This window comes from Nicotiana tabacum, chromosome 7 (assembly GCF_000715075.1).
Source record: "Nicotiana tabacum cultivar K326 chromosome 7, ASM71507v2, whole genome shotgun sequence".
NCBI classification, from domain to species: Eukaryota; Viridiplantae; Streptophyta; class Magnoliopsida; order Solanales; family Solanaceae; genus Nicotiana; species Nicotiana tabacum.
Window position 1 is genome coordinate 22,912,122 of NC_134086.1, and position 12,217 is coordinate 22,924,338.

A 12,217-nucleotide genomic window follows, 5' to 3' on the forward strand; every position below is an offset into this window, starting at 1 on the left:
CGCAGAACATCCAAAATGACTTTTTTTTTTTCCGAAAATTTCAGCCCTGTATAAATAGAAGAGTTTTACATTTTTAGGTTATGTTTTGACATCAGCTGCTACAGTAAACGATTTTCTTTACTCTCTTTACCAGTTTTTGCTATTTTGAGCTTTTTGGACATCGATTTCATCATTTTAATTATCAGTATGAGTTTAATTATCATTTCTTCTTGTATTTTAAGCATGAGTAGCTAGATTTTCACTAGGGTTGTGACCCAACCCTAGAGTATAATCTTAATGGGTGTTTGATTTATTGCTTGTTTATGGTTGTATGTTTGTTATTCAGCCGTGTTCTTATTTTTAATTGTAGAATTAATGATTGCAAATATTAGTTCATGCATTTTTAATTAGTCTTTACTTGAGAAAGAGAGACTTATTCTAGGAAAACTTTGCTAACAAGAAATTGGGTCAATCGAGAAATTGATGAGCCGAATTAAAGGGTTGAACCTAGAGATAGTAAAACCCGACTTGAGCTTTTATCAACCGTTTTGTGCATCACCTATTTGGACTCGAGAAAGCATAATTGGGCAAAGCCACTCTCTGAAAACTATTTTGTGCATCACCTATTTGGACTTGAGAAAGCATAATTGGGCAAAGTCACTCGCTGATCGAAAGGTATTGAGTGGGTGATTGAGTGTTAATAGCTATAATACACACCGACCAATAATATAAGTTTTAAAGTTTACAACCTATTAGACTAACACCTAGGTGAAGGTCATAGCCCTAGGCTTTCCATATCATTTGAAAAATAACAAAAAAAAATTAATTTCCTAGTTTCATTTCTTAGTTAGAAATTTTAGTTTAAATTAGACCTAGATACAATTCCAAGTTTGTAGAAGTGCAAATTGAGATAATTCAAGCTCATAGACTATAATATATAACATAAGTCCCATTCATAGCTCCTTATGGAAAATTGACCCCAACTACTTGTTGAATATTACTATTGTATCGACCATTTCATAACCTTTGATAGAGGTGTGACATGGACGAGATCAGCTGCCCTGGGCGTTAGGTGACAGAATATTTTCCCACTTCGCTGGAACAATGTTTTTCCATCCAATACACCTCCAACTTGTATAAATAGAAGTCTAAACCTGTTTTGGAGAGGGAGGACGTTTTTTGAAAGGAACCTTTGACCAAGGGATAGCATGGAACCACCGTGAAGTCCGGATTTCATCTTTTCTTTCACCAAAATTAGTAATTTTTATGGTTCTTTGTATGATTTGTTGTTTGACTAAAATATCTATGTGGAGCTAAATTTCACGATTTAGGGTGGTGGTTCTTTCATTAGTATTGTTATTCATATATTGATTTTGATTTTTTGATTTATTGTATTGGTTTATTTATTTAGTCCCGCGCTTAAAAGGAAATTGATGATAAAAGTTGTACATATCTATATAATATAGAAAGAAGAAAAGAGAGAAAGAAAGATTCTTTCCTTTATCTTATGTGCTATCTCATGTAGTAATTATCTTTTTCAATTGGGAGAGATGGCTGAGTGGACTAAAGCGGCGGATTGCTAATCCGTTGTACGAGTTAATCGTACCGAGGGTTCGAATCCCTCTCTTTCCGTTGATGACTTGATTTTTTTTCAAATTTCGAAATCCTTTGTTCTTATTCTTAGTTAAATGTGTGGAATAGACCAAATCATAAGAAAATTTGAAAATCAAGCAAGGAAAAACCATTTTTATTTTATTCTTCACGTCTAGGATTACGTCCGGGATCATTAGATAGGAATCCAAAGATGAAGAGAGAAACAAAGAAATCACTACTGTGTAAACGAAGAGTTTGAGAGTAAGCATTACACAATCTCCAAGATGATTTTTTTGAAAAAAAGAGAATAGATCATCCATTTTTCTACCGCATATCCTAGTTTGACACCAAGCAATGAAGCTCTTTCTCTAAAAAAATTTTCATAAATTCTTTTCTACTAAGAGTTTGTCATTAACCAAATTTTTTTATATACACAATTAGGTATTGTGAGGAGCCTAATAAGGTCTTTCACTGGAAAGGAAAGCGTCAAAAAATAAGGAAATAAGTTAAGCCGGATTTCTCGTGACTATCCAAGAATTTCAATGTTTGAATCGAGGTTTCAAACGGTAAAGCTTATCTGATTTTATTTATTTTAGAATTTTTCTCAAATAAATCATGAATTTTCTAGGATATTATTAAGGATCTCATCGAAAACTTACAGCAGCTTGCCAAACAAAGGCTAAGAGAAAAAAAAACCCAGAGGTATGACTGGCATAATATCTACGATTGGATTCAAAAAAACATAGGCCTCGGGCAATTTGCTGAAGAAAAAACTACTCGAAAAAGGATCGAATTAAGACAGATACCGATCAAACTAAAGGTATTAAGCATAACAGACTTTTTGTTCTTGGAGATAATTGCATTTTGATTGAGTTATTGATATAAGGAAAGGCTTATTTGATTACTTGATCACCAATTGAATATTATCTACGAATCTAGAGTTGAACTCGAAAGTGAGAAATCTAGGTTTCATATTGGATTGAGTAGAGCAAGATCTTGAACCCGAACATCGGAGAATGGATTCGCGGTTAAAATAGACATATGCTAATTGCCTTGCTTGATTATTATATGAGAATTGTAAATGCATTCTTGTTTATTCTAACTCTATAGGCATATATGTGTTGGGTTAGCTTGAATACGCATGTAGGAGATCGACAGATTCTTATGTGCAATCTTAACCCCGTTAACCAATAAATCAGATAAATTAATTCGTTAATTCACTTGAAGAATGCAATAGGATTGTTAGATAGCGCCATGACCCTAGATCGCTTTCATTACATTGATATCATAAAAATCTACTTTTCCTATGGTCAGAGTACACTATTTTGTTTTTCTATTTTATTAGTATAGATTCAAACACTTCTAGTAATCCTTGTTTAGATAATTAGGATAATCTAATTTATATAATAGTTGATAACAAGTCCTCGTGGGTTCGACATCCGACTTCTAGTCACTTTATTACTTGATGACCGCGTATACTTGTGTGTGTGTTTGGCCGCAACACACTCAAATGCCTATAAACAGGGCATGTGCCTTTTCATTTGTAAATCATCTCTCAACTTAGTCTTTTTCTTCAATTAATGAAGAGATATTCTTTGTGTAATCGTGGAGTAGGAAAAAATTACTGAACCACGTAAATCTTGCCTTGTCTTGTCTTGTGCAAGTTATTGCTTTTCTCTTTAAATATATTCTTTCCTTTCTATTATACTGACATACTTCCTAACATTTTAAAAATATGTTCATCCTTTCGTTGAAGGACTTCAATGGAGTTTGTCTCATAATAGTGTTATTTATAAATTTATTCACTTAAAGGTCTTTTTTCCATTTGATTTTATGGTATTAGTCGACAAGAGAACTATTTCAACCGTATCTTTGGGTCACATTAGAATGCAGATATCTTGGACGCGAGGTGTAGGATAGAACACCACATAAGATGGTAAATAAAAAATAGCCTCATTATTAATTGAATAAGTTGAATAAATATTCCTCGCAGACAGACAGGCCATCTAGCAATGCTCTTCCTTCCAACTTCCCCTACGACATCATTTTCGCCAAAAAAGGAAGGAAAAAGCAGAAAACAACGTCTCTACTATCATAGGATATGAGTAAGATCTGCATACATACTATTCTCCATATATTCAACCTATGGAACTATACTGATTTTGTTGTTAGAAGGAAGGAGAAAGCACACTGACTACTCTGATTGATTATTAACTTGGTAAACTAGCAGATAAAGGACAGCTAAAAGGTATTGGAAAGGAAGAGGATTTTGTGCAGCTTGAAAAAAGGAAAAGCTAAGCTAGCTAACGAAGGAGTGGGATTCGCGTCGAGTGCTAAAAAAGAAGCCAAAATATACTAGTTTCAAAATTAGGGTGCTAAGAAAAAGTAAACATCTGCTTGTTTCTCCTTGTCCTCCTATTCTTTCATATAAGTCTCGTCATGTTATAACTTGTATCTTTATCAAATGATATAAAATTAAATGGATATTTTATAGCCCTTACGGAAATTAATAAAGTTGGTAGGGAATTTTCATAAACTTGGCACCCAAATGGTGTGATTTTCTGTTTGTTTCTACACTAATTTGTTATATACACTTATCAATAATATCATATCAATTTCACTGGTCTGTACAAAAATTAATAAAATATATGAATTTTTATCTATTAATTCCCCAGTGGTCTCTTTATTTGGAGAAAATTATGAGGGAGAATACCGCGTTCTAATTGGATTTTTCATTTCTTACTTTAACATGAAAAATAAGTACTTAAAAGGCGTGTAAGGCGCACTTAAAAGAAAAGCACTTCTAATATTGAATAATTTAACAAAAATAAGTACCATAAAGGGTAGAAATAATTTCAACTAATAGCTAAAAAGATTAATAAAATCTTTCCACTTTTCTCTTACACATGTAAACGACAATCTAAGGCCACTTATAAATTAAAGTATTTTCGTCATTAGTAAAAAGATAGATTCCATCCCCATCTATTGACCATTTGCAAGATGCATTAGCACATCTGCTTTGGTCTTTTGAAGGATCAAACAGCAGAAAATTTCCATGCAAAGTTCCAGAACTCATTTGACAAGAAGCAGTTGGATTAGGAGCACTTGTGTCAATAGGGAAAGTAAAAACAAGACCTGTACCGACGTTGCTTTTGCTAATGTTGTGTCCTTGGGCTGTGCATTGGATAGATAATGGAAAAGCCATTTGACTAGAAACTTCTACTTGGTAAATTGTAGCTAAGGAAGAAGTTAGAATTTGTAGAAGGACAAGAATTAGGAGATAGAATTTGAAGGAATTCATGATTATTTTTTATGTGTTGAAAAATGTAGTAATTGTTACATGGTTTTATAGTTGTCATTGTTTACTAGTTAAGCAAGTTGTTCAAGTAAAGATTAAGGTAATGAGACTTGGGGGAAAGGGAACTATTGTATTTCCAAAACTTTTGTAACACATTATGAAAATTCTATATTTGCATTTGGAAAGGAAATCCTAAAGAAGTTTGGTAATTCATTTGTTGTCCTTTTGCTGCCTATCATTATTTTATGACATTTTTGGGACTCGTTCTAAGCTCATTTCTGAGCAACACTTGGAAAATGCAACATGACCCGCGCAACATGCAGCCGCCCATTTCTTAAAGAAAATTTTATTATCTTATAGCAAAGTTTTACACCTTTTTTATTATAAATAAATACCTTTTTAAAATATTTTTTTCTATAGCTACTTTTTAGGTTTTATAACAAAATATGTATTTATGGTCACTTCATATCGTTAAGCCATTACATCGAAACAAGCCCTATTTGAGAAGTCTTCAAAAGAATCAACACTTCCTAATATGGAAAAGAGAAGAAAACTTATAGATGATGATTCAAGGTTTAAGAGAAAAAAAGGTCGATACAGGAATTAGCTCGGAAATACTAAACGAAAGGTAACTGTAGATGTATTTATATATATTTTAGTCTGTGTACATTGATTATTACCTTCTAAAATATTTTTCTCTTCTCGTATGTTGATGTATTTATATGTATTCAATAGTGCCAACACTGATTTGTATTTATTACAATGACTTTTGACTGTTGTATTTAGATGTATATTGTTCTAGTTTTAGTTATGTATTCCAACTAAGTATTTTCATATGTATTCTCAAGTTAACTGTATTCAGGTGTATTTAGAACAACAGTCATTGTCATATCTCTTATTTTTTGTGGTAATTTTCAATACATTATGTTTGCAAATCATGAATGAGTTGTGTATTCCAAATATTTGTATTCATCTATATTTTCAATCATTATTTTATCTTTTTAATTTTTGTTGTATGCAGGAAATCAAACTCTTTGTTAAACACACGCCTATTGTATCATCACATATTAGTTCCTGCACTAACACAGATATAGTCTCCAACCTCAAAAAGAAACTTACTCCAGAGTAGTACAAATTATTTGGTACTACTTGTTTTGGAAGTTTCCTCGATATGAAGTATTGTGATGTTCAATATTAATTGTTCAGGTGCTTCATGGTTCTGCAACTGGAAGAAAGTCATGATGATTCATTTTCAATATATGTTAATGGAACAACATTATGCTTTTCAATCAGGGGATTTGTTGTGACGACCCGGCCGGTCGTCTTAAGAATTAACACCCCGATTTACTATTAAATGCTTTTTCCATGTTTATTTCTGCTATTTTGATTTGTCGGGATGTTCGGTTTTGAGTTTCAGAGAGTTTTAGGATACTTAGTCCCTAAATGAGAGTTTAAGTTTAGGAAATTTGACCGTAGTCGGAACAGTGTGAAGACGGCCTCGAAATGGAATTCCAATGGTTCTGTTAGCTCCATTGAGTAATTTCGGGTTTAGAAGCGTGTTCGGATGGTATTTTGGAAGTCTGTAGCTAATTTAGGCTTGAAATGCCGAAAGTTAAATTTTTGAAGTTTCCGGTTCGATAGTGAGATTTTGATCCGAGGGTCAGAATGGAATTTCGGAAGTTGGAGTAGATCCGTAGTGTTGAATGTGACGTATGTGCAAATTTCAGGTCATTCAGACAAGGTTTGATAGACTTTTTGATCGAAAGTGAATTTTGAGAGTTTTTGAAGTTCTTAGGCTTGAATCCGATGCTAAATTGGTTTTTTGATGTTGTTTTGAGCGTTTCGAAGATTGGAACAAGTTTGAATGATATTTTTGGATTGGTTGGCATGTCTGGTTGAGGTCGTGGGGCCTCAGATGTGTTTTGGATGCTCCACGGGTCATTTTTGGAACTTAGAAAATTGAAGAAAATGTTGCAGCAGTCAGTTATGGTTTTCTTCTTTGCGATCACGAGTAGGGTATCGCGTTCGCGAAGAGGAGCTGGGGCTGGTAAGTAATTTATGCTTCGCGTTCGCGAAGCTGGGAGTTCTATACCTACGCGTTCGCGATGGTGTTCCCGCGTTCGCGTAGGAGGAGGAAGTTTTTGCATCGTGTTCGCAACCTAGGCATCGCGTTCGCGATGAAGGAATCTGGGCCCAAGTGAATTTATGATTCGCGAACGTGAGGGGCCTTCCGCATTCGCAAAGAAGGAATACCTGGGCAGTATTTAAATAGCCCATCCGCGACACTTCTTCATTATTCCACCATTTTTGAACGTGATTGAAGCTTTTGAGGGCATTTTTGAGGAAACCAAAGGGGAATAACTTGGAGATAACATTTTTGACTTCATAACTCATTTATATGTTATTAAAGACCTAATTAGTGGTGAAACTTTTGGGAAAAATTGGTAATTAGGGCTTGAGATTAAGAGACCTTAAAATGGGTATTTTAGGGGACAATTGAACTTCGATTTCAGTGTTCTTGTTATGTATAGACTCGTGAGAGTATGAGGATTTCGGAAATGTAAATTTCAATTGATTCCGAGATGTGGTCTTGAGGAGCGTTTTGGTTATTTTACCTAATTTTGCATATTAGCTTAGAATTTCTTTGTAGAATCAGTTACATGAAGATTTATTTACATTATGAAATTGAATTGAATAGATTTGGGCCATTTGGAGTCGAGTACTTATGGTAAGAGCGTGATTTCGGGTTGATTTGAGCTGGTTCGAGGTAAGTGGCTTGCCTAACCTTGTGCGGGGGACCTTCCCCTTAGGATTTGGTATATTTGATAATTGAAATGCCTTGTACGTGAGGTAATGAGTGCGTACTTGAGCTAATTATTGAAAATCCAGTTTTTCTTTAAGTAATTTCAAGTGTGATCCTTTTTCCCGTTTTATACTACTTGCAAATTTAAGCTTGCTGTTAGCTTAGAAAAAGCATGTTTAGTTGACTTAATTACTTATTTGCTTAAACTGCCTTAATTGTATTATGTGAAGCATGTTCGGTTAGAATTTCTTGTTTTACTTGGTACGAAATTGAGTTTAATTGAGTATTTTTTGTGTTGCTGCTGTGTGTTTTATTTTGGGACTACGGGACGGCATCCCGGGAGATCCCCTGTATGCATTTATGATTTGAGCTGAGGTGCGGGATACCGAGAGATCCCTGGCACGTATATTGAGGATACCAAGAGATCCTTGGCACATATATTGAGGATACCAAGAGATCCCTAGTATATATTGAGGATACCAAGAGATCCTCGGGATACCAAGAGATCCTTGACATATATTGAGGGTACTAAGAGATCCTCGGGATACTGAGAGATGCCTAGTTATTATCCTTGTGAAGAGTGGTATTTCCTTGTGATTGTTTTATATTTGTTCCAGTTATTGTATTCCTTATTATCCTATATTAAATTCTTACTGTCAGCTTTCAACTGTACTACTTATCCTATTCTGTCATCCCTTATATTTTATTTAATCTCAGTAGGGCCCTGACCTTCCTCGTCACTACCCGACCGAGGTTAGGCTTGACACTTACTGAGTACTGCTGTAGTGTGCTCATGCCCTTTCTATGCATGTACCTCCACGTAGACTTTCCATGCTTGAGACGAGGCGTTCATAGAGACTCTGAGGTATATCTGTCGCGTTCTCAGACCAAAGAGTCCCTTTTCTACTCTCATTTTTGTATTAGCCCTTCCGTACTTTGTATCCTTGTTAGATATTCTAGAGTTAGACGTTGTAGACTTTCAAAGGGTTGTGATCATGAATGTGTTTTGGGAAATGTGTTTAGCTTTCGAGAGTTATTATTGTGTATGCCAAACAACACTTTAAATTACTTTGTTATTTAACTACTTCAATTTTAATTTATTTCTTGCGCAAATTGGTTTATTTTTCTAAGCTGTTAGGCTTACCTAGTCATAGAGACTAGGTTCCGTCACGTCAGTGAACCGGGGCCGTGACAAGTTGGTATTAGAGCTCTAGGTTCATAGGAGTCATGAATCACAAGCCAGTTTTATTAGAGTCTCGCTGATCGATACAGAGACATTTGTACTTATCTACGAGAGGCTATGTAATTTTTAGGAAAATTCCGCTTCATTTGATTTCCTTTTCGTGCTAGATTTTTACATCACAATTCTAAACTTCTGTCTTTTATTCTCTCACAGATGGTGAGGACACGCGCTACCCGAGATGATTAGGCACCCGCGCCCCCTGCTGCAGCTGTCAGAGGCCGGGGCCAGGGTAGATGCCAAGGACGCGCACGTGGTGCACCTAGAGCACCTGCATGAGCTGTCACCAAGGTACCACCAGCAGTTCCAACTAGAGTTCAGGAACCTGATACGCCTACTGATACTACTACTCCAGCACTTTAGGAGACTCTGGCACAGTTCATGAGCATGTACACCACTTTGGCTCAGGCAGGGTTGCTTCCCCTTGCTGTAGCTACATCTCAGGCCGGGGGAGGAGCACAAACTCCTGCTGCCCGCACTCCTAAGTAGCGAGAGCATGTTGATTAGGTCCCTAAGATTATTCTTGTGCAGCCTGCAGTCCGAGATCAGCCCTAGGACAGGGCAACAACTTTCGAGGATGAGCAGCTGAGGCTTGAGAGGTTCAAAAAGTACAAGCCTTTTGTATTCAGTGGTCTAGCATCAGATGATTCTCTGGGATTTCTAGGAGAGTGTTACCATATTCTCCATAGCATGGGTATATCAGGATCGAGCGAGGTTTCCTTCACTACTTTCCAGCTTTGAGGAGCCGCCTATGAGTGGTAGACAGTCCGGATGAGGCTGCTTCACTAACTTGGACTCAGTTTTTAGATCTATTCTTGAGAGAGTATGTTCCTCAGAGCCTCAGGTATGCATGGCGCACAAAGTTTGAGCATTTGTGCCAGGGTGCTATGACTATCTCAGAGTATGCTGTCCATTACACTAGTTTGGCTAAACATGCACCAGCTTTGGTTGCTACTGTTCGCGAGAAGGTTTGCCGGTTTATTAAGGGGCATATTCCTAGCATCAGGTCTAGCATGGATTGTGAGTTAGAGATGGATATTTCTTATCAGTAGGTGGTGGGCATTGCTAGGAGGATTGAGGGTATACATGCTAGGGATAGAGAGGAGAGGGAGGCCAAGATGTCTCGAGAGTTGGGCCATTATTCTGGTGCCCGTGCCCCAGCTGCAGGTTATCATGGTAGGGGTCACATGAGTCGCCCTGTTCATTCAGCTCTTCTAGCAGCCAGTTTTATTCCAGCTCCTCCTAGGCCTCAGGAGCCTTATTATGCACCTCCGGTATCTAGCTCGCCTCCTACGGAGGGTGCTTTTAGAGATCAGTCCAGAAGACCTGGCCTGAGCCAGTCACATCCACCACGTCCTCCCAGAGCTTGTTTTGAGTGTGGTGACACACGCCATATGGTGAGGGATTGCCTTAGACTTGGGAGGAGTGCGCCTCCACAGACTTCTCAACCACAATGTGCCCCACAAAATTATCAGGCTATTGTTACAGCTCCAGTTGCTACCCCACCTACTCAGCTAGCCAGAGGTTGAGGTCGGGGAGGTAGAGGTCGCCCTAGAGGGGAAGGCCAAGCCTGATACTATGCCCTTCTTGCCCGTACCGACACTGTTGTCTCCGATTCTGTCATCACAGGTATTATACTAGTTTGTCATAGAGATGCATCAGTTATATTCGATCTAGGATCCACTTACTCTTATGTTTCTTCTTATTTTGCTCCGTATTTGGGTATACCTCGAGATTCTTTGAGTTCCCCTGTTTATGTTTCTACTCCTATGGGAGATTCTCTTGTTGTGGATCACATTTATCTATCGTGTTTGGTTGCTCTTAGTGGTTTTGAGACCAGAGCTGATTTATTGTTGCTCGGCATGGTAGATTTTGATATTATCTTGGGCATGGACTGGTTTTCACCCCATTATGCTATTCTTGATTGTCATGCCAAAACCATGATGCTGGCTATGCCAGGTGTACCGCGTGTTGAGTAGAGGGGTACTTTAGATCACAGTCCCAGTAGAGTTATTTCTTTCCTTAAGGCTCAGCGAATGGTTGATAAGGGGTGTGACGCGTATTTAGCCTATGTGAGAGATGTCATTCCTGATACCCCTTCAGTTGATTCAGTCCCAGTAGTACGGGATTTTCCTGATGTGTTTCAAGCTGATCTTTTGGGCATGCCGCCTGATAGAGATATTGATGTTGGCATTGATCTATTGCTGGGAACTCAACCCATTTCTATCCCTCCGTATCGTATGGCTCCTCCTGAGTTGAAGGAGTTGAAGGATCAGTTGCAGGAATTAATTGATAAGGGTTTTATTCGGCCTAGTGTATCACCTTGGGGTGCTCCTATCTTGTTTGTGAAGAAAAAGGATGGTTCTATGCGTTTGTGTATTGATTTTCGCCAGTTGAACAAAGTTACAGTGAATAACCGTTATCCTTTGCCTTGTATTGATGATATGTTTGACCAGCTTCAGGGTGCACAGGTGTTTTCTAAGATTGACTTGTGCTCAAGTTACCATTAGTTGAAGATTCGGGAGCTAGATATCCCAAAAACTGCTTTTAGGACTTGGTATGGTCATTGCGAGTTCCTTGTTATGTCATTTGGGCTAACCAATTCTCCAACAACCTTTATGCATTTGATGCACACTGTGTTCCGACCGTATCTTGACTTGTTTGTCATTGTCTTTATTGATGATATTCTGGTGTATTCTTGGAGTCGGGAAGATCATGAGCAGCACCTGAGGATAGTGCTTCAGACCTTAAGAGAAGAAGTTATATGCTAAGTTCTTGAAATGTGAGTTTTGGTTGGATTTCGTGGCATTCTTAGGCCACGTGGTGTCGAGTGAGGGTTCATGTGGATCCGAAGAAAATAGAGGCAGTGCAGAGTTGGCCCAGACCATCCTCAGCTATAGAGATCCGCAGTTTTCTTGTCTTGGTGGGTTATTACCGTCATTTTTTGGAAGCGTTTTCATCTATTGCAGCCCCTATGACAAGACTGACCCAGAAGGGTGCTCTGTTCCAGTGGACGGAAGAGTGTGAGGCGAGTTTTCAGAAGCTCAAGACAAATTTGACTACAACCCCAATTTTGATATTGCCTACAGGTTCGGGGTCTTACACTGTTTATTGTGATGCCTCAAGGATTGGCCTTGGAGCGGTTTTAATGTAGGACAGTAGGGTGATTGCCTACGCGTCCAGACAGTTGAAGGTGCATGAGAAGAATTACCATGTTCACGACCTTGAGTTAGCTGCCATTGTTCACGCCCTGAAGATCTGGCGTCATTATTTGTACAGGGTTCCTTGTGGGATTTATTCTAAT

The 12,217-nt window shown here is 37.8% G+C and overlaps 1 non-coding gene across 1 annotated transcript; it reads left to right on the forward strand.

The window, feature by feature from the left end:
• Window positions 1-1,523: 1,523 nt before the first annotated feature.
• On the forward strand, window positions 1,524-1,611 carry TRNAS-GCU (transfer RNA serine (anticodon GCU)). Its single transcript has one exon. It is a non-coding gene; the product is annotated as a tRNA-Ser (tRNA).
• The last annotated feature ends 10,606 nt before the right edge of the window (window positions 1,612-12,217 follow it).